The sequence below is a fragment of the Pleurodeles waltl genome, chromosome 6, assembly GCF_031143425.1.
Source record: "Pleurodeles waltl isolate 20211129_DDA chromosome 6, aPleWal1.hap1.20221129, whole genome shotgun sequence".
Lineage (NCBI taxonomy): Eukaryota > Metazoa > Chordata > Amphibia > Caudata > Salamandridae > Pleurodeles > Pleurodeles waltl.
The window spans coordinates 1,160,900,253-1,160,923,332 of NC_090445.1; positions in this window are offsets into that span (position 1 = coordinate 1,160,900,253).

The window sequence follows — 23,080 nt, forward strand, 5'->3', positions numbered from 1 at the left end:
CTGGGGCGAAGGAGATGCCCACCATCGTGGGTGAGCGGGCACAGGACACACGTTGAGGGGCTGCTGGGAGGGCGGTGCTGGTGGGGGGGGGTGGCGGCTGTACCTGTAGATGCGGTGGGCACAGATGGGCCCGCCACCGCAAGGGAGCTCCCATCAGAGGAGGAGGAGTCCGTATCTCTGGTCTCAGCTCCTATCCCCGCCGTGGAGCAACCCTCACCCTCCGTCCCACTGGTGAATTCAGACTCCGTTGTGTCGCCCTCCAGGGCCATGTGGGATGCAGCTCCCTCCTGCTCCGGTGCCACTGCTCCTCCGCCTGATGATGCTAATGCACACAAGAACAGGGAGACAACAAAAAGGGGGGGATGACAGAAGAAATACATGTTGAGTGCATGCAATACCGCTACCGTTAGTGGACACTACGGACACAGAGCCCCCTGCACTACACCGTGCACTTGGAGTTCCCTAATCAATCCCAGGGACATGGGTTACAAGGCTATGCCCGATTGCTGCACACATGGATGTCACAGGAGTCTGACTAGGTGTAGTTGGCACTGTACACAGGTAGGGTGGGGTCCCACAGGGCCTGCCTTAAGAAAAGACCTTGCCTACTAAACTCGCCCTGGCCTAGGGGAACCCACAGCCCACCTCCCCCACCCAGACACCTCCAATGCACGCTGAATCAGCAGAATGAGAGTGTACTCACCCCCTTGTGGCTGCTTTGATGCCCTCAAGCTCCCATCTGGCTCCGGGTACGCCACCTCCAGGATCCTGAACATCAGGGGGGTCATGGTGCGATGGGCACCCTCCACCGTCTTCTTGCTCCAGGGGCGAATGTCCTCCCATCTTTTCCGGCAGTGGGTGCTCCGTCTGTGGTAGACCCCCAGGGTCCGGACTTCCTTGGCGATTGCACGCCAAATGTCATTCTTCTGGTGGGTGCTGAGCTACAGGAATGTTACAGGGGAAAAGGAGAAGATATTACCATCTGCACTGTCACAGTCATTGGCCCGCATCCCTATCCTTGCCATGACGCACATGCACTCACCGTCGTTTCATGCACGCCTCATTCTCACCCCCCACTATCTTTCATCCACACCACTCCACACAGGCATTGCCCATACAGCATGCTCACAGTGTACTTACCTGTTTGTCTGGAGGACCGTAGAGTAGCGTGTACTGGGGGAGGACCCCATCCACTAGTTTCCCCAACTCCTCCATGCTGAAGGCAGGGGCCCTTTCCCCAGACACACGAGTCTCTTCCAGACTGAGGTCACAGCAGCACTTGCAGTGTAGGTCCTCTCCGGTCGAAGATCAGGTATCAAGTGATTGAACAGAGAGAAAATGGCAGTCACATCCGCGGCTGTGCGTACCGTCATCGCCGGCGTACATCGTCATTGGCTCCTGGGACCCATAGGGTCCAATGTTAACCAATGCAGGATTGCGCCGCAGTCTTAAACCGCCTACCGCGACGGTGTACAACGCCAGCGCAGTTACCTCACATCCCCTTGTCCCACTTTACAGGTCAGGCAGCTACCATTTCAGGGGGCCACATGGCATTATTTTGGACTGCGTCACACATATCTAGGCCTTGCTTCAACACTAATACAGGCATATGTCGATTTGCTAATATTTTCCAATTAAGCTGTGTTTACATACCTCAGAGTTGGTTGACTCTTTGCTCGCTGTTCTCCTCTATAGGCACCGTTCGCTGGGGCATGTGAGGAGATGGCGGCATCCTCCGGTGTACAGACTGCTGGTGGACCTGTCGACAATGGAGGAGCGACATGTGATTATCACCTATAGACTTGATCGTACCACAATCCTTGAACTGTGTGCCCAGTTGGAGCCAGACCTGATGTCAGCTATCTGCCATCCCACAGGAATCCCCCCTCAAGTGCAGGTGCTGTCAGTACTCCATTTCCTTGCAAGTGGGTCTTTTCAAACTACAGTGGGCATACCATCAGGGATGTCCTAGCCTATGTTTTCCAACGTGTTGTCCAGAGTGTTGTCTGCCCTGCTGAAACACATGCGGAGCTACATTGTTTTCCCTCAGGTGGAGGATTTTCTTACAGTGAAAGGTGGTTTCTATTCACTGGGACATATCCCCAACATCATAGGTGCCATTCATGGGACACATGTGGCCTTGGTCCCCCCACACAGGAGTGAACAGTTGTACAGAAACCGGAAGAGTTACCATTCGATGAATGTGCAGATGGTGTGTTTGGCAGAGCAGTACATCTCCCATGTGAATGCCAAATTTCCTGGCTCAGTGCATGACGCTTCTATTCCACGGAATAGCAGCATCTCTTATGTGGGGGGGCAACTCCAGAGGCACCATGTGTGGCTATTAGGTGAGGACATGGACCCAATAGCCAGGGCTGCGTGGGTCCCAGGTGTGATGCAGTTGGCAGTGTGTCCTCCTCCTCATGCCTTGGTGACTAGCCATTTCACTGATAGTGCAATGCATAGTGCGTAGGCCTGTTCCCTGTGTGTGAGGGTTCTGTGTAAGCCAACGCTTGTGCTGGTGCAGTAATTGACCCAGTGCATCCTTTGTCTCGCTCACCCCCTTTCTTGTTTTGTCATCCTGTCCTTGTGTGCGTTAGCATCATCTGGCGGAGGAGCTGGGGCACCGGCGACAGAGGGAGCTGCATCCCACATGACCGTGGAGGCAGAGTCTACCGACGCTGAGGGAACTAGTGGGATGGAGGGCGAGGGGAGCACCACGGCAGAGACTGGGGAGACAACACAGACTCTGATACCTCCACCGATGGGAGCTCCCCGGTGGTGGCGGACACCTCTGTGACCACCTCAGCTGCAGGTACAGCCGCCACCCCCGTACCAGCACCGCCCTCCCAGTAGCTTCTCTTCGAGTTGCCTGCGCCCACTCACCCAGGAGGGTGGGCATCTCCTTCGCCCCAGGTACTGAAGGCCCTGCCCCAATGAGCCCTGCTTCCCTGAGTGAGGAGGCTATTGACCCCCTGAGATCCATCTCTGTAGGGCAGTCAACCATTGTGAATGCCATCCAGAGGCTGCATCCCAGATGCAGCAATGCAATGTATTCCTAGAAGGCATTCATGGTGGTTTGGCGGCCCAAGAGAGATCGATTGAGGCTCTGGCCTCCTCTCTGATGGCAGCCATTGTCCCTGTTTCTACCATCCCCCCTCCAACTTCACACACCTCACTCGTAGACAACCCCACAACATCCATGCATGCGTTGCCTGTGTCCTATCCCACCGTGTCTGTCCCCCACTCCTAAAGGACACAAACGCAAGCACTCAGACACCCAACAGCCATCCACCTCACATCAGCCTGCAGCCCATACACCTGCACCCAAATCCAGCAGACATACACCTCCAACAACCACACCCTCATCCTCCACTCCCATTACTCCTCCTTCCTCCCGCCCTACTCCAGTGAGCCCTGCTGCCCTGAGTGAGGAGGCTATTGACCTCCTGAGATCCATCTCTGAAGGGCAGTCAACCATTGTGAATGCCATCCAGGGGCTGGCACCCCAGATGCAGCAATGCAATGCATTCCTGGAGGGCATTAACAGTGGATTGGCGGCCCAACAGAGATCGTTTCAGGCTCTGGCCTCCTCTCTGATGGCAGCCATAGTCCATGTTTCAATCGTCCCCAGTCCAACTCCCACTTCCCAGTTCCATTCTCCTCAACCCTAACCCATCCCAAGCACATAAACAGACGACCATGCACACAAGGCAACACACAAGAGTGGCACAGGCAAACACAATCACCACACCTCATCACACAGGCACTCACACAAACACCATACTGTTGCAGACAAGACAACATCCACTGCCTCCACTGTCTTCCTCTCCTCCTCTTCCTCCACTTCTCTCCCAGTTATGTCCACACTCACACCTGCATGCACTACATCAGAATCCACTACCAGTATCACCACACCAAGCAGAACACACACCTCACTGGCAGACACCTCCACAACAGCCATGCACGCGTCCCCTGTGTCCTCTCCTACCGTGTCTGTCCCCCCCATCCTAAATTACACAAACACAAGCACTGAGACATCCAACAGCCTTCCACCTCACATAAGCCTACAGCCCATGCATCTGCACACACATCCAGCAGACATTCAACTCCAACAACCACTCCCTCATCCTCCACTCCCATTACCCCTCCCTCCTCCCACCCCAACATCCCTAAAAAGCTTTTCCTTTCCCAAATTGACCTCTTCCCTACCCCTTCCCCCGTCCTGCACGTATGAGCAGGGTACCAAGGGCACAGCCCAGCACCTCAGCCAAACAGTCCACGGGTACATTGGTAGCACCACCTACTCATATTGGCAAGGATACCAGACCTACAACATTGAAGGTGAAAGAGTTACCACCACCAGGGAAGAAAGGGAAGAGTCCTGCACCAGCTGTGAAGAAGGGGAAGGGGCCTGTACCATCTGTGAAGAAGGGGAAGGAGTCTGCATCAGCTGTGAAGAAGGGGAAGGAGCCTGCACTAGCTGTGAAGAAGGAGAAGGAGCCTGTACCAGCTGTGAAGAAGGGGAAGGAGCCTGCACCAGCTGTGAAGAAAGGGAAGGAGGCTGCACCACCAGGCACAGAGGGGAAGAGCTCATCCACCCCTGCCAGGAAGGGTAAGGGATTCCTGACCCATAAACAGGAGGAGATGAGGCACTCTATGCCAGTGGAAGCTGTCAGGCTAACACCGCCACCACCACCAGCTGTCCTGGGGCCCCCACCGTCAGCTGTAGAAGTGCAACCATCAGTGAATGCAAGGGCTGCCCAGGACACTCCTCCAACCACCACCACAATGCAGCCATCGGTGAGTGCAGGGGCTGCCCAGGAGCCTCCCCCAACCACCGCCACAATGCAGCCATCAGTGAGTGCAGGGGCTGCCCAGGAGACTCCTCCAACCGCCACCACGGTGCAGCCGTCACTGCCGGCGGACGCTATGTAGGCCACCCACCAGGGGCTACTGTGCAGACTGCTCCCTCCAGAACCAGTGGGGGAATCACCCACTTGAGAGACTGTGTCCTTGCACTCCTCGGGACAAAGCAATGGGTATTTTGCCCCATCCAGAACCAGTGGGCGAGTCACCGACTCCAGACTGTGTTCTTGCACTCCCCAGGACAAGGCAATGGGCATTTTGCCCCATCCAGAACCAGTGGGGGAGTCGCCAACTCGAGAGACTGTGGCCTTGCACTCCCCATGACAAGGCAATGGGCATGCTGTCCCCTCCAGAACCAGTAGGCGAGTCGCCCACTCCAGAGACTGTGGGCTTGCACTCCCCAGGTCAAAGCAATAGGCATGTTGCTCCCTTTAAAACCAGTGGGCAAGTCGCCCACTCCAGAGACTGTGGGCTTGCACTCCCCAGGTCAAAGCAATGGGCATGTTTCTCCCTCCAGAACCAGTGGGAGAGTCACCCACTCAAGAGACTGTGGGCTTGCACTCAACAGGACAAAGCAATAGGCATGTTGCTCCCTTTAAAACCAGTGGGCAAGTCGCCCACTCCAGAGACTGTGGGCTTGCACTCCCCAGGACAAAGCAATCGACATGTTACCCTCTCCAGAACCAGTGGGCGAGTCACCCACTTGAGAGACTGTGGCCTTGCACTCCCCAGGACATAGCAATGGGCATGTTGCCCCCTCCAGAACCAGTGGGGGAGTCGCCTACTCGAGAGACTGTGGCCTTGCACTCCCCAGGACAAATCAATGGACATGTTGCACCCTCCAGAACCAGTGGGGGAGTTGCCCACTTGAGAGACTGTGGTCTTGCACTCCCCAGGTCAAAACAATGGGCATTTTACCCTCTCCAGAACAAGTGGTGGAGTCGCTCACTCGAGAGACTGTGGCTTTGCACCCCCAGAACAAAGCAATGGGCATGTTGCCCCCTGCAGAGCCAATAGGGGAGTCACCAACTTGAGAGACTGTGGCCTCGCAGTCCCCAGGACAAAGCAATGGGCCTTGAAATGTGCCCTGTGGCCTTGTGTGCCCTCATGACTTTGGACTGGGCATTCGGCCATTATGGACATTTGTAAATACTTGGTTCATCAAGTGGAATTAAAGCAAAAAGTTAGATAATAGTATTTTTGAAAACTGAGAACAGAACTCAATGGTAAAACAATCAGATTCAGGCACTTTTCATTTTCTGAAATGGAAACTGCTTTACTTATTTCTACCGATTAAAATCCTTTTCTAATGATACAAAATCAATAGTCCATGTTTAAGGGGAATCAATAGATTTCAAAGCATTGGATATATCTGTTTGATACAAATTTGTTTCATGAGTATATATGTTTTTTATTAAAAGTTGACAAATTTAGTTAAAGTATCTTTATCTTTAAGTAGTGCTTCACCAGTGTTATCAGTCAAAGATTCTATTTCTCTTCTTTCTTTCTTAACTTTTAAATATTTTGCAAGGAATTAACTCATAATATTTTGTCCACCATAATAGCATGCATTGTTGTTTAATAAATGTACTGACTCATTATTTGTATTTAGTCAATTAATAGTAATTTTGGCATCAATTAGTTCTTGTAGGTAGATGTCACTGTGAAAATAGGTATGTCCAAGTTTTTCTTCTACTTAACATTTTAAAAAGACATATAGCTCATGATGAACCCTCAAGCTGCAGCCTTAAATGGATCCAATGCAATAGAGAAAGTAGAGTCTGCTGTGGTATTATGACCAAAATATTATTTAGCAAATTCTTTAAATGTTGAGACAAAATTAGTATCTAATAGCAGAGAGTTGTTCAAACACCATTTGCGTAGTGGGGTACATACGGGGCAAACTGCCTCATTACGAGTTTGTCCATCCCATTGTGGGACTTCCAAACTCCTGGGGAGGGCACCACCGCCATGGTGTTGTAGTTTAGCAGCGATTAGATTAAGCATTAGCAGAAGACATCTTGTAATTAGTAACTATTGTGAACATTTCGCAGAATCCATTTTGTATTCATGGCAGCCATTTTCTCTGCCACATGCTGCCATGTGCTCACCATGTGCTCTGTCCTACCTTTCTGTTAACTAATCTTGAAAATCTGCCTAGTGACAAGTTATATTTAGCATCTCCCACTTTCGCACATGCCCAGTAAGGTCTGCAGCTGTTAGTCCTTGAAAACTGTTAGCCCCTCCTACCTGTCGACTGTGCATTTCCACATGACCTTACATGTATGCAAGTCTTGCTTCTATAATTGTACCACCTCCTTTTAGCCCCTGCGTGGGTATAAAAGGACCATGCTCTCTCAGTTCAGTGTGCTACTTCAAACATTACCGAAGGGTGCTGTTTGAACTGTAGTACCACCTCATGAGGTTTAATAAACTTTGGGGGTCATTACAACCCTGGCATACGGTGTTAAAGGTGCGGCAATACCGCAAACAGGGCGGCGGACAAAAAAAGGGAATTATGACCCTGGCGGAAACCGCCAACAAAGACAGCCACTTTAACACTCCGACCGCCACGGCCGTACAGACAAGCAGCGTGTCGGTCACCGCCAACAGACAGGCGGAAGACAATGTTCCGCCCACAGTATTACAACACACCAATCCGCCACCTTTTCCGGGGCGGATTCACAGTGGATAAAAACACGGCGGAAACAGCCATTTCAATGGGAAAACGCTCACCTCAACACATCCCACGAGGAACGAGGACTCCATGGAGCCCGAATTACACATTCTACCAGCCCTTGTATTCCTACTCATCTACGAAGACCAACGCCGGCGCGGGCTAAGACAACGGTGAGTACTGCACCTACTACATAGGGGAGAGGGGAGGCAAAAGTTAGGGGGACACACACGAAACACCCCCACCCCCACCCTCGCATGTTACAACACACACACCAATGCATGTACAAAAATCACAGTAACAACCCACAACCCCCCCGGAAGAATGCTAAGACAAAACAAAATCAGTCCAAACATTGTAATGTATCAATACACGTGTCAAAAATATACAGATATTTTATAAAATCAGTCAGAAATATATACATTACGAGAAGTAGTGCAGATATGCACATATCAATGTCCGTGCACCACTAGTCCAAAAAAGCATGGGCCAGGCCCACAATAGATACCTGTCCAGAATCGGAGAGAACACTGCCGGGGCATCAGATAGAAATACTACAGGCACCTCAGGGGGAAGGGAAGGGGGGGCACCTCAGCCGGATGAGTGCAAAGCCAGATCCACGACGGTGCTCCATGCCCATTGATGTATCCTGGGGAGTGCAAAGCCACAGTCTCTCAAGTCTCTACAGTGAGTGGGTTGCCCACTGTACCATCCTGGGGAGTGCAAAGCCACAGTTTCGCAAGTAGATAACAGCCTCCACTGGCTCTAGAGGGGGACTGGTGCCCAGACTGGATTAGTCTCCCCGTGAAAGTTACAGTCCCGTCACTGTCCCAGCTGCACATGGGATAACGATGCTTGATGTGGCGGTCTTTTCATTCTTCCCCGGTGCATGCCCTGTTCAGCAGTGCTTTGTCATGGCGGTTCTGGACTGTTCAGCGGTGCTTTGCCATGGCAGTCTCTGGACTGTTCAGCGGTGCTTTGCCATGGCGGTTCTGGACTGTTCAGCGGTGCTTTGCCATGGCGGTCTCTGGACTGTTCAGCGGTGCTTTGCCATGGCGGTCTCTGGACTGTTCAGCGGTGCTTTGCCATGGCGGTTCTGGACTGTTCAGCACTGCTTTGCCATGGCGGTTCTGGACTGTTCAGCACTGCTTTGCCATGGCGGTCTCTGGACTGTTCAGCGGTGCTTTGCCATGGCGGTTCTGGACTGTTCAGCGGTGCTTTGCCATGGCAGTCTCTGGACTGTTCAGCGGTGCTTTGCCATGGCGGTCTCTGGACTGTTCAGCGGTGCTTTGCCATGGCGGTTCTGGACTGTTCAGCGGTGCTTTGCCATGGCGGTCTCTGGACTGTTCAGCGGTGCTTTGCCATGGCGGTTCTGGACTGTTCCGCGGTGCTTTGCCATGGCGGTCTCTTGACTGTTCAGCGGTGCTTTGCCATGGCGGTTCTGGACTGTTCAGCGGTGCTTTGCCATGGTGGTCTCTGGACTGTTCAGCGGTGCTTGACCATGGCGGTTCTGGACTGTTCAGTGGTGCTTTGCCATGGCGGTCTCTGGACTGTTCAGCTGTGCTTTGCCATGGCGGTTCTGGGACGGGCATTGGTGTGTGGCATGATGTTCTCTGGACTGGGCATTGGTGTGTGGCATGACGTTCCCTGGACTGGGCACTGGTGTGTGACGTGACGTTCCCTGGACTGGGCATTGGTGTGTGGCATGACGTTCCCTCAAAGCCCAGCGGGGCTGTGGCAGCCGGGGCCCTCCTGGGCAATGACTCCGGCGGTGGTCTCCTGACCAGTGACGATACTTGGGCCCTCCTGGGCACTGACTCTGTCGGTGGTCTCCTGACCAGTGACAATTCTTGGGCCCTCCTGGGCACTGACTCCGGCGGTGGCGGTGGTCTCCTGACCAGTGACGATACTTGGGCCCTCCTGGGCAATGACTCTGGCGGTGGTCTCCTGACCAGTGACGATACTTGGGCCCTCCTGGGCACTGGCTCCTGCGGTGGCGGTGGTCTCCTGACCAGTGACGATACTTGGGCCCTCCTGGGCAATGACTCTGGCGGTGGTCTCCTGACCAGTGACGATAATTGGGCCCTCCTGGGCACTGACTCCTGCAGTGGCGGTGGTCTCCTGACCAGTGACGATACTTGGGCCCTCCTGGGCAATGACTCGTTTGTGTACTTTGGGAGGGGGCGTCAAAGACACACTGGGAGTGGACACGGGACGTGTAAATGGGAGTGGAGGTGGTGAGTGCAGGTGAGCGGGGTGTGGTGCTGGGTGTTCTGGTGTGAGTCCTAGTGCCTGTGGATGTAGTGCATGCAGGTTAGAGTGTAGACGACACTGGAAGGGAGGAGGGAAAAGAGGAGGAGGGGGACACAGTGGAGGCAGTGGATGTTGCTGTGTCTGTATGTGGGTGATGCTTGCGTGAGTGCCTGTGGGTTGTGTGGTTCCTATGTTTGCTTGAGCTTCCCTTGTGTGTTGACTTGTGTGCATGCTGGTCTGTAGGTGTGCTTGGGATGGGCTGGGGTACAGGGGAATGCGTCTGGGTGGAGGAGGTTGGAGGGGGTAGGCTAGACACAGGGACAATGGCTGCCATCAGTGCTGAGGCCAAAGATTGCAGGGTTCGCTGAAGGGCAGCCTGACCAGAATGAATGCCCTCCAGGAATGCATTACCGTGTTGCAACTCTCTTTCTACACCCTGGATGGCATTCACAATGGTAGACTGCCCAACAGTGAGTGACCTGAGGAGGTCAATGGCCTGAGGTGCCTGGGGCGAAGGTGATGCCCACCCTCCTGGATGAGCAGGCACGGGGCGAACACTGAGGGGCTGCTGGGAGGGCTGGGCCTACACTCAACACACATACAGGAAGGGTTTTGTGTTTGGTGTCGTCTTCTGTGTAACTGTGGGTACATACCTGGAAATAAATTGACTTGATCGTCGCTGTTGTCCTTCCTAGGCGCCGTCAGCTGGGACATTTGAGAAGATGGCGGAATCCTCTGGTGCACCGACCGCTGGTGGACCTGTAGACAATGGAGGAACGACATGTAATCGTGACCTACAGGTTTGACCGTGCCACAATCCAGGAACTATGTACCCAGTTGGAGCCAGACCTGATGTCACCAATCCGCCATCCCACTGGAATCCCGCCTGACGTGCAGGTGCTGTCAGTGCTCCATTTCCTTGCAAGTGGGTAATTTCAGACAGGTCTGCTGTATGTCCTTCAGCACCCCTACGATGGTGCCCAAGGTGGAGCTGATGGTCCTGAGCTCCTCCCTGAACCCCAAATATTGGTACTCCTGCAGGCGTTGGGTCTTCTGAAACTTGACCAGGACCGTCGCCATCGTCTCCTGGGAGTGGTGATATGCTCCCATGATGGAGGAGAGGGCCTCGTGGAGAGTGGGTTCCCTTGGCCTGTCCGCCCCGTGTCGCACAGCAGCCCTCCCAGTTCCCCTGTGTTCCTGTGCCTCCGTCCCCTGGACCGTGGGCCCACTACCACTGCCCCCAGGTCCCTGTTGTTGTTGGGGTGGTGGGTTATCCTGGGTTCCCTGTAGTGGTGGACACACCGCTGATTGACCTCTCCTGGGTACGGAGGTTTGGTCCCGCTGGGTGGGTGCTGTGCTGGTGTTACCAAAGGGTGGAAGGTCAGTGTTGAGCTGTGCCTGTGCAAGGGGAACCGACAGTCCCGAGGCCCACGATGGTCCGTGCTGGTCATCAGGCTCCAATAGGGCAGAGCTGCTATCGTCACTGTGGGCCTCTTCTGTGTGTGGGGTGGAGTTGTCTGGACCCTCTGGTGTGGTGACTGTCCTTCGTGTTCCTAAAGGGGCATAAGAGCATGATTATAGCATGTGTGTGTGATGGTGTGTAATGGGTGGGTGTTTGTGTACCCCAGTGCAAGCATTCCTGTGTGGGGGCTTGTGTGATGATGGTTAGGGGGTTGTCCTGGCATGTGCAGTGGGCATGCTTAGGAGATGGGTGTCCATGCTTAGTTGTGTCATGCAGGGCTTGGTGTTGGGATGTGTAGTATGTGTTATTAGGAAATTAGGGAGGAGTTGGGGTGATAGGGGAGGGTGTGAGGGTGGGGGTGTGTGATAGCATGCAGGTAGGGTGGGGGATATGATAGTTAAGATTTGACTTACCAGTGTCCATTCCTTCACCGACTCCTCCGAGGCCCTCTGGATGCATGATGTTCAAGACTTGCTCCTCCCATGTTGTTAGTTGTGGGGGAGGAGGTGGGGGTCCGCCACCAGTCCGCCTGAACCGCGATGTTGTGCCTGGAGACCGTTGAACGCACCTTCCCCCGTAGGTCATTCCACCTCTTCCTGATGTCGTCCCGATTTCTTGGGTGCTGTCCCACAGCGTTGACCCTGTTGACTATTCTTCGCCATAGCTCCATCTTCCTGGCTATGGATGTGTGCTGCACCTGTGAGCCAAATAGCTGTGGCTCTACCTGGACAATTTCCTCCACCAAGACCCTGAGCTCCTCCTCTGAAAAGCGGGGGTGTCTTTGGCGTGCCATGGGGTGGTGTGTGTGATGTGTGGGGCGGTGTGAGTGTTGATGTGGGTGGTGATGTGTAGTGGTGTGTGGTGTTTTGTGCGTGGATGTTGTGTGGGTGATGGTGTTGTGTGCCTCTGGATGGTGGGGTTGTCTTTGCTGTGCTGTCTCTCTGGCCTTCGTTGGCGATTTTAGGTCGTAGGGGTTTGTGGGTGATGTGGGTGTGTGTTTTATAAAGTATTGGGTGTGTGGGAGCTCCAAAATCGTATGGTACTAGATGTGATATTAGCAGACCGAGGTGGTGCATGTCGCATCATCGGTAGTAGTTGCTGTGTTTTTATTCCAGATCATTCACCTTCAGTATATGATGCAATATCTAAATTGCATAAAATTGCTGCAGAAATCCACACAGAGACTGGTACTTGGACTTTTTCTGGATGGTTTTGGGCTCTTGTTTCCGCCTGGGGCTGGAAACTACTGACTATCCTGTGTGTAATGATTGCAATATTTTTCACATGCTGTATCTGTATTCAGTGTGGTCCAATGTTCTGCTCCATGTGTATTACTACTTGTATGCCTACCAAAAGAAATATTACAGAAATGAAAGCACAACACATGTTAGATAAGGAAATAGCTGAAATGATGAGCATAAATATACAAGATGAATATTTAGATTATCCCAGAAAGACGAATGTCTTCAGCTAATGCTGAAAGGGTCGTCTGTTGTCGTTTAGCAGCAATTAGATTAAGCATTAGCAGAAGACATCTTGTATTTAGTAACTATTGTGAACATTTTGCAGAATCCATTTTGTATTCATGGCAGCCATTTTCTCTGCCACATGCTGCCATGTGCTCACCATTTGCTCTGTCCTACCTTTCTGTTAACTACTCTTGAAAATCTGCCTAGTGACAAGTTATATTTAGCATCTCCCACTTTCGCACATGCCCAGTATGGTCTGCAGCTGTAAGTCCTTGAAAACTGTTAGCCCTCCTACCTGTCGACTGTGCATTTTCACATGACCTTACATGTATGCAAGTCTTGCTTCTATAATTGTACCACCTCCTTTTAGCCCCTACATGGGTATAAAAGGACCATGCTCTCTCAGTTCAGTGTGCTACTTCAAACATTACCGAAGGGTGCTGTTTGAACTGTAGTACCACCTCATGAGGTTTAATAAACTTTGTCTTTTATTTCAGTTTCTGTGCCAACTTCTTCCGATATGGTCTGAGGACTTTGTGCAGAGAAGGGTGAACCCCTTGCACTAGTAGGCCCTGCTGAGGCTTACTTCAACAATGGGGGTAACATCCCCACATCCTCTATTACAATTTTCCCGCTGGTCTGACCCTTAACCCCTTCTGTGCCGGGGACGTAATGGTTACGTCCATCGGCACAGTGCTCCTGTGCCGAGGACATAACCATTACGTCCTCGGCACGGAGCTCAGAGGGAGCGCTAGTGCTCCCTCTGTGGGCTTCCCTCTCACCCCCCAAGGCAAGGATGGAAGGGGAGGCCCATCGCGCTGGAAGATCAGAACAGAAATGCTCAGCTTCTCTCTTCTGATCATGTGATGGGGGCCTGAGAGGCTGCAAAGGGAAGGAAAGGAATTTCCTTCCCTTTGAAGTCTCTCAGAGCATTTTAGAAGCCGGATGGTAAAGCAATCCAGCTTCTGAAATGCCCACTAGACACCAGGGATTTATTTTAGAAATGGAAATTGACATAAGGGGAGTGACCCCTTAGGCAAGGGTCACTCCCCAGGGTGGCAATATTTTTCAAGGCCTCTTCTGCCTCCAGGCAGACACCACTAGGTGCCAGGGATGTATGTATTTGTTTTGTTTTTTAGAGTTGGGGAGTGACCCCTTAGGCAAGGGTCACTCTCCTAGGGGGCAAATTTATTTTAGGCCATTTCTGCCCCCCGGGGGGAGATCGGCCTATTGTTATTAGGCTGAAACCTTTAGGCACCAGGGATTGTTTTTTTTAATTATTTTTATTTTTTATTTTTGTTTTTTAGATGTGGGGAGCGAACCCTTAGGCAAGGGTCGCTCCCCTGGGGGGAAAATTTTATTTAGGCTATTTCTGCCCCTCTTGGGGGCAGATCGGCCGATTTTTGATGGGCCAATCTGCCCCCAACGGGGGCAGAAAACACTAAGCACCAAGGATTATTTTTTTTGCACCAATTTCACACAAGGGGAGCGACCCCTTAGGCAAGGTTCGCCCCCTGGGGGGGGGGAATTTACTTTTGGCCATTTCTGCTCCCCTTTGGGACAGATCAAAGTATTTCTATTAGGCAGATCTGCCCCCGGGGGGGGGGCAGAAACCACTTAGGCACCATGGATTGGTGTGTGTGTATGTGTGTGTTTTCTTTAGGGGGGCAGCCCCTTGGGTAAGGGTCGCTCCCCATGGGGGCACATTACTGTTGGCCATATTTCTGGAAGGCCCATCTGCCCACCAGAGACCAGGGAAGTTTTTTTTCCAAAATAGGAGGGTGGGGGTATGCCATACCCCTACCCCCAAAAAATGGGGCCGAAGTTGTTCTGCCTGGGGCAATTACCCCTGATCCACACCCCGGGGGAAGAAAGTCGACTAGATGCCAGGGAATAAAAAAAAAATAGTGGGATGGTGGCTACCAACCAGTATGGGCCTGGTTAAGCCCCCACCCCAACTGAAGAGGGTAACAGTCTTTCAGCTCTCCCCCACACTCTAAAACATCTTATCCCACAGCACGCAACACAACATTTGATTATTTGGGGTTTTGGTTTTGCATTTGCGCCATGAGAGCTTGGTTAACTCTCAAAATCTTCCCACTTGGAATGGTGAGGGCTGCACTTTATGGACTTTGGGACGCTGCCATGTAGAAAAATCCACAAGACCTAGACAAATTTGAAAACTAAACATCTGGGTGATTCAAGGGTGGTGTGTTTCACGTGCACCCGCACCATTTTCTTAACCACAATGCCCTGCAAACCTCCAACTTTGCTTGAAATCACACATTTTCCCATGTTTTTGTGATGGAACCTCCTGGAATCTGCAGGAATCCACAAAATTCCTACCACCCAGCATTGTCCCATCTATACCGATAAAAATTCTGCTGCACTTAAATGTTTTTTTTCAAACTGCCCTTTTGGACCCACTTTGGTTCCCCCTAAATTTCGACATGTTTTTGACTCTTCCCTGTCACAAGCACTTGGCCCACCTACACAAATGAGGTATCATTTTTACCAGGAGGCTGAGGGGAACGTTGGGTGGTATGAAATTTGTCCCGGTGCGGTAATCCCACACAGAAATGTGGGGAAAATGTGACTTTTTAGCTAAATTTGAGGTTTGCTGAGGATTCTTGGTAAGAAAACATTGGGGGATCCACGCAAGTCACACCTCCCTGGACTCCCTCGGGTGTCTAGTTTTCAGAAATGTCTGGGTTTGGTACGTTTCCCTAGATGGCTGCTGAGCCCAGGACCAAAAATACAGGTGACCCCACCCCGCAAAAATAGGTAGTTTTGTATTTCATAATTTTGAAGTGTCGAGATAGTATTTTGGGGCATTTCCTTTCACGGGCAGTAGTCCTACCCACAAAAGTGAGATACCATTTTTATCGGGAGGCTTGGGGGAACGCTGGGTGGAAGGATATTTGTGGCTCCTCTCTGATTCCAGAACATTCTGTCACCGAAATGAGAGGAAAAAGTATTTTCTTGGCCACATTTTGAGGTTTGCAAAGGATTCTACGTAACAGAACCTGGTCAGAGCCCCACAAGTCACCCCATCCTGGATTCCCCTAGGTGTGTAGTTTCCAAAATTGTGCAGGTTTTCTAGGTTTCCCTAGGTGCTGGCTGAGCTAGAGGCCAGAATCCACAGCTAGGAACTTTGCAAAAAACAGCTCTGTTTTCTTTGTGAAAATGTGATGTGTCCACGTTGTGTTTTGGGGCATTTCCTGTCGCGGGCGCTAGGGCTAGTCCCACAAGTGAGGTACCATTTTTATCAGGAGACTTGAGGGAACATAGAATAGCAAAACAAGTGTTATTGCCCCTTGCTTTCTCTACATTTTTTCCTTTCAAATGTAAGACAGTGTGTAAAAAAGACGTCTATTTGAGAAATGCCCTGTAATTCACATGCTAGTATAGGCACCCCGGAATTCAGAGATGTGCAAATAACCACTGCTTCTCAACTCCTTATCTTGTGGCCATTATGGAAATACAAAGGCTTTCTTGATACCTACTTTTCACTTTTTATATTTCAGCAAATGAATTGCTGTATACCCGGTATAGAATCAAAACCCATTGCAAGGTGCAGCTCATTTATTGGCTCTGGGTACCGATGGTTCTTGATGAACCTACAAGTCCTATATATCTCCACAACCAGAAGAGTCCAGCTGACGTAACGGTATATTGCTTTAAAAAATCTGACAAGCAGAACAAAGTTACAGAGTAAAACGTGGATAAAAATGGCTGTTTTTTTACCTCAATTTCAATATTCTTTTATTTCTGCTGTTATTTTCTGTAGGAAATGTCAAAATTGTGTTGAAAAATGGGGTTTTCTAATTCAAGTCTGCTTGTTCCTGAAAGTTGGGAAGATGGTGATCTTACCACTGCAAACTCTTTGTTGATGGCATTTTCAGGGGAAAAAACACGAGCCTTCTTCTACAGCCCTTTTTTCCCATTTTTTTTTTTTTTTAAACATTTTTTTTGCTGTATTTTGGCTAATTTCTTGGTCTCCTTCAGGGGAACCCACAAAGTCTGACTAACTCTATAATCCCTAGGATGTTGGAAAAAAAGGACGCAAATTTGGCATGGGTAGCTTATGTGGAGAAAAAGTTATGAGGGCCTAAGCGCGAACTGCCCCAAATAGCAAAAAAAAAAGGCTTGACACAGGGAGGGGGAAAGCCCTGACAGCGAAGGGGTTAATGGAGCTGAGTGCTATCTCGCAGCACAGATGGGGCCTACCAGCACCCTTGGAATGTATACTGTGTAAAAGCAAACATTCCAACAGTGCTGGGTAGGGAGGCACCTGTGGCCTCAGCTCACCCTCACTTCCAGCCTTTTCATGTCAGTGAAACCGTCATGGAACGCTGGAGGTCAAGGGAGTTGTAATCAGCCAGGTGAGACTGACTTCAGCGCTGCGCTGGCTGAGTACAACTCAGATTAGGCCGACAGGTGTCACCTGTAGTGGGTTAGACTGAATTCCCCATTGTGCAAGTGATTCTGCCGCCCAAATCCAGTAGTCTCCTTAGAATAATGAGAGCCTACACGACAGAACCAAGTGCAAAGTTAGTCACACCATTACAATTGCTAAGTGATGGGTATGAAATTTTGTCTTCCACATCTTGTGTAAGCACAAAGTATGATTGTCAACTTGCGTACACTAACAAAGCAGCCATGCTTTCAAGAAATTTGAAAAACTAGGAGCTTTGAGCAAATGTCTAAAGCACCACATGTGTAAGCAGAGGCATAGTGAACTCTGTCAGCTCGAGTGGGGGAGGGATGGTACTGCGCAGACGTCAAGCTCTGGGTAGCAGTAAATTAACTTTGCATTGATTCGGAGGAGTAAAAAGGCAGCACACAATCACTGGTAGTCCTTGCGGGGCAGCATGTGCAGCAAGTGATACAATTGTTGTAGAGAGGGTGTATCCCGGTGGTGCTTAATGCGCTCCGCCTAAATCACACAAACCTCTAGGCAAGGAATGAACTCAGAGTCATTGTTTTTCCTTTCCCTGTTTCTCTTGAGGCACACCAAAATGCTGCTGCTTGTATGTTTTTCCAATAAGTGTTAATGTTAGCTTATTAGCATCAGATGTTTGCATTTTGGTCTGAAAGGCTATCTCCGCCCTCTTAGTCACTAGGCTGTTTTAAACAGTGGTTGCCTACATAAACATAGGCAGAAAGCCAGGAAGTACATTTTATTTTGCGTTTCACAAGTCTGCCAATTGGTACTTTAACATATACCAACAGACATTCCTGACTTTTCAGTGAACAACATAGTTCTTTGTGGGAGTGTAATTTGTTTATATTTTTGTTTTGAGTTTATTAAATTACTGAACATCAATTAACAATGACATAAGAAAATATAATATCCACAGCAACGTCTTAGAGATAAAACATGGCTGTAATACGTAACAGTGACTATATAAATAAACCAGAGAATTTTGGAATATCAGTCCGATAATGTGAGTACAACAAAAAAGTAACACTTTGAAGGATTATGGGGAAGGACAGGGAGGATGGAGAACATTGTAGGGACATGTTATCAGAGAATACATGGAGTATAGCAACCTGAAGACATATTGTAAAGAAAGAAAATAGAAATATAGGCCCTCATTATTACCGCCGCGCTGACGGCCACCAACATACTTCACGGTGACAGATATCCATTCGCCATATTATGACACACACATACCAATCAGACAGAATACAGCCACATACACAAATCCGCCAGGCAAAAGGTCAGTGATAAACCCATACCATTACACCAGCAAAACAACGACCATCACATTATGACACACAAATCACTACGGTGGACATTCAATGGCAGTAAACTATTGCAGGTACATACCTCCGCGGTCAAAAGGGACAACCACATACAAAACAACTCCACATTGGCCAATATGAAAAACACACACCTGACACCCATACACACACCACACCCACACCACTATAAAACTCACACCCACATTACCCACAACCCTTTAACAACAACAATTGACACCAGGAGACTGAGAAGAAGAGCACAGAGACAACTACACACACAACTACACACACCACTTACACGCATACACCTGTCACGCACTCCACATCACACACCCCACCACATCACCCAACAAACCCTCACCAACACACATCACACAACACCCATGGCACCCCAAAGGCACCCTTGTTTCACTAAAGAGGAGTTAACGGTCATGGTGGAAGAAATTGTCAGGGTAGAGCCACAGCTCATTGGAGCACAGGTACAGCAGATATCTATAGCAAGGAAGATGGAGCTATGCCAGAGAATCGTAGACAGGGACCGCACCCAAGAACAAGGGACAACATCAGGAAGAGGTGGAACGACCTACGGGGGAAGGTACGCTCCATAACAGCAGGACACAAACTCGCAATCCAGAGGACTGGCGGTGATCCCTCACCTCTTCCCCCACAGCTCACAGCATGGGAGGAGCAGGTACTGGCAATACTGCACCCTGATGGACTCGCTGGAGTTGCCGGAGGACTGGACACTGGTAAGTCAATATACTTACTTCCTATCACCCCCTCAAAACATGCATGCCATCTCACACCCACACCCTCACTCCCATCACTACACTCCATCCCATACACTGCACCTAGATATCTCACTAACTCCAATGCAAAGCCCTGCATGCTGTACCAATGCATGGACACCCCTCACACCACTGAGCAGGCATTAAAAGTGCCAAAAAAATGTTGAAAGGAAATCTCTTAGATTTTCTTGCACCATTTTTTCAGCCCCTCCTCATACATTATGCATGGCACCGGTATAATGTGGCACAAGGATTTACAAAATGCCGCAATGCGTGCATTGAGCCACTTTGTAAATGTTGCACAGGGAAAATGCCACTTTATCGCCACTTTAACGTAAACAAATGATGCTATGATGGTGCTAAGGTGACACTATGGGCTCTTAAGTATGCCTCCAAGTCTCTGGGTTTGTGGCCATTTCTTCAGTACTGGACATGCTACTTTTACTACTGCCATCTGATCTGAACTCAGCCTTCCTGGCTTCCAGCTCTCTCACCTTCAACTCGGGAGTCAAAATAATTTCTTCTTTCTGGGCTAAGGCTACCTCCGCCTCAGTCCCGTTCTCTGCCAGGGCTGTGTCAGCCTCAGCTCCTCTCTCCTCTGCATCAGGTTGATGCATCTGCAGCTTCAGCTGCAGGTCCCTCTCAGTCTGTCTGTCCTTGAACTCCTCAAGAGACGTGGTGTGGGAGGAGACACTACTCCCATCAGTAGATCTAGCAGGGGACTCCCCCTTCAGAGTCCTCCCCAGAGTCATCTGATAGTGTTGCTACATCGGGTGTTTCCTCACAACAATACAGATCTGTCTCAAGATCCCGCCTTGTGGATCTCCTTTACACAGCCAGACCCCCTCTCCTTGCAGAAAACTCTCAGTTCCTTCATAGTATACATGTTTAGGTGCCAGAAGTTCATTTCTATTCTGGCAAGGCTTCACAGGTGCAACAACCACACAGAATTCCAAGTTGATCTAGATGAAGCAGGGGTAACTTTGGAAAAATGATCAATTGAGAGAAAAGGAGAAACAGTATACTGTTACGTAATAGACTGCGATATGGAAGTAGGGTACACCAATCACTGTATGTCAAGTACAAATATACCTCTTATGCCCACTGCTGATCACAAATGTTAGAAATGAGGTCTTTAGTTGCCAGTGGTTTGCACCCAGTTCAAGAAGAACCCTCACTCTAGTCAGGGTAAGGGAGCCACACAGCTACGATATCCCCTGCTCACCTCCTTGGTAGCTTGGCACGAGCAGCCAGGCTTATCTCAGAGTCAATGTGTGAGATATATGTACACACACAGTAACTCAGTGAAAATATTACAAAAGGACTCCACACCAGTTCAGAAAAAGAGCCAATATTTATTTGAATAAAATAAGATCAAAATTACATAAATCCTAGATTCACAAACAAAGAAACACATTTTTAAACATTAAAATCTCAGTAAAGTGCTTAGAAATACAATAGCTCCAAACAGGGATATCACGACGTCATTGACGGAGTCGTTCCCAACAGTTTGAAACTACTAGCAATGGAGTGAGGGCAGGAGATGGAGTCGCACAGACCCAAGGCACAGTACCTTTGGTTATCAATGAAACAAAGGTGTTGCACTGAGTCGGGCGGTGAGGGGTTTCTGGAGCTGGTGCGGCATTGGTTCCTTACTGCTACTGGGCAGGTGAGGTTGGTTCCTTACTGCCAGGCAGAGCCAGTGAGGCTTTGATTCCTTATGATGCAGCATTGATGGCAAGGCGTCGGTTCCTTATGATCCGATGGGGTTGATGAGTCCAGCAGGTCAAGATGCAAAGTATCGACTTCATGGTGTCACGATCACACCAGGGGACAACAGGTGCTGCAGGGAGTCTGGTGTCAGGGATGTCTGTGACATGGGTCTTGGAACTCATGCTATGGCGGGATTTCAGCAGTGTCGGGCCTGTGGTGTCGTCACAGTCGTTACACTCAACCGGGACCACAACTCCGGTGCAGGCAGCGGCTCAGAATTGGCCAGCGGCCCTGGTTGTAGTTGATGTACTTGGGCCCAGATTTATACTTTTTGCGGATAAACTCCGCAAATACATAGCACCGGCTAGTGCCATTCCACAGCACCAGATGGGTGCGATATTAGAGGAATGGCACAAGCCGGCGTTAAACTTTGGCTAGCGTCTTAAAAGAAGATGCTAGCCTGTGGAGGTGGTGGTAGGGAAGAAAGGGGTTGTGTGTTAAAAAAGGACGCTAGCTCTAACCAGACTCGCGCCATTTCCTGGAGCACAACCACCAAAAACATGACTTGTGTCTTTGGAAGGAGCGGAGTCATGCCCACCACCCTAATGGCCAGACTTAATAAGACTCATTCCCTCATGTTACCTTATGGGTAGAGCAGTGTTCATAGGTAGTGCAAACACCAATGGGTGCTCGGCACTCCATCGTACATATGTCCTAGGTCACACCCATACCTGCCCGGACATGCCTCCACAAAAGTCCATGTGCGCCATAATGTCCTGCTTTATCAGTCTCAGTTCCTATGTTAAGAGACCCATGCATATATATGCAGACCCTGGTAAGTGATGCCAGCTCCCGTGCCTACATAAGAAGACCCCCAGGGTGCAAGTTGCACACGCAGGTGAGTGATAGTAGTTGCCATTCACAAATGGCGATACCCGTGTGGAAGTATGCACACACTGCAAAGTTGTGGTACTCCCATTTAACTGTATGACATCTGGTTGCAAGTAGGCACCTTACGGCCAGCTAAGCCAAGCTCCCCAAGTACCTGAACTCCGATGTGCACATGTACATGGAGAGGCCATCTGGCTCTGGGTCACTATATGATCAGGTACCCCTTGATCAGAGTACCCCTACTGGCAAGCTGTGCCAGGTGTAACATACTGTTGGGCCTGCAAATCAGATATGCCTCAGTAAAAAACTTCTGAGTTGATTATTTGCCATTGCAGGGACCAATTATTGTTTACAGAGACCAATGCTTCTTTGCAGAGATCAATGCTTGTTGGAACTAATGCTTGTTAGAGACTAATGCTTATTTGGGAACATGTGTTGCACAAGCCTCCAGCATCTTTATGACTCAGAGTGGCAATGGCTCCCTATGACTAAGACTGGGTGTGGCAGGATGCAGCAGGTATTTAAACCACCCGACCTAAGTGAATTGCTTGCTGTGAAGGTCACCAGCTGCAGAGAAGGAATCTCTACACCTCCTCTTTTGATCTCAACTGTCTCATCTGTCCAGCATCTTGGAGGCCACTTCTGGAAGAAGAAGAGACCGTGGAATTAACCTTTAAAAAGTAGATAACACACTGCTCATGATCTAAGAACATTTACTGCTAAAACTTGATACTTGCTGAGTTGAAACTTGATAAGCGAATGTTCCAGGATGTGATGCGGCTAAAAGAGCCCATCTTTGGGTTTTAAGGTTATTGGGTTGTTCGCTGCTTGACATGCTATAACGTGTAGTGTAGTTTCTTGCATTATACCACAGAAAGGAGTTTCTATTGAACAATTATGAAAACAATAAACTGTGAATGTTTATTATTGCTGAGTTTAATGAGGCATTAATATTGTTAATGATACGATGTACTGTGAATTAATTTGTTATTGTTGAGTTCAAAGTGGCATTTGCATTATTTCAAATTGCTGCTGGTGATGTGGAACAGTCTGTGTTTGGCGCTTAAACAAATTTGAAGCTTATCTTTGCCATGATCCAAATTACACTGTGATGTAACAGTGATAAGCTGGTTGTTCATGAAGTTGAACGCTATTGATTAACCCTACTGTATGTTTTTATAGCAATACAACGTGGACCGTAATTCTT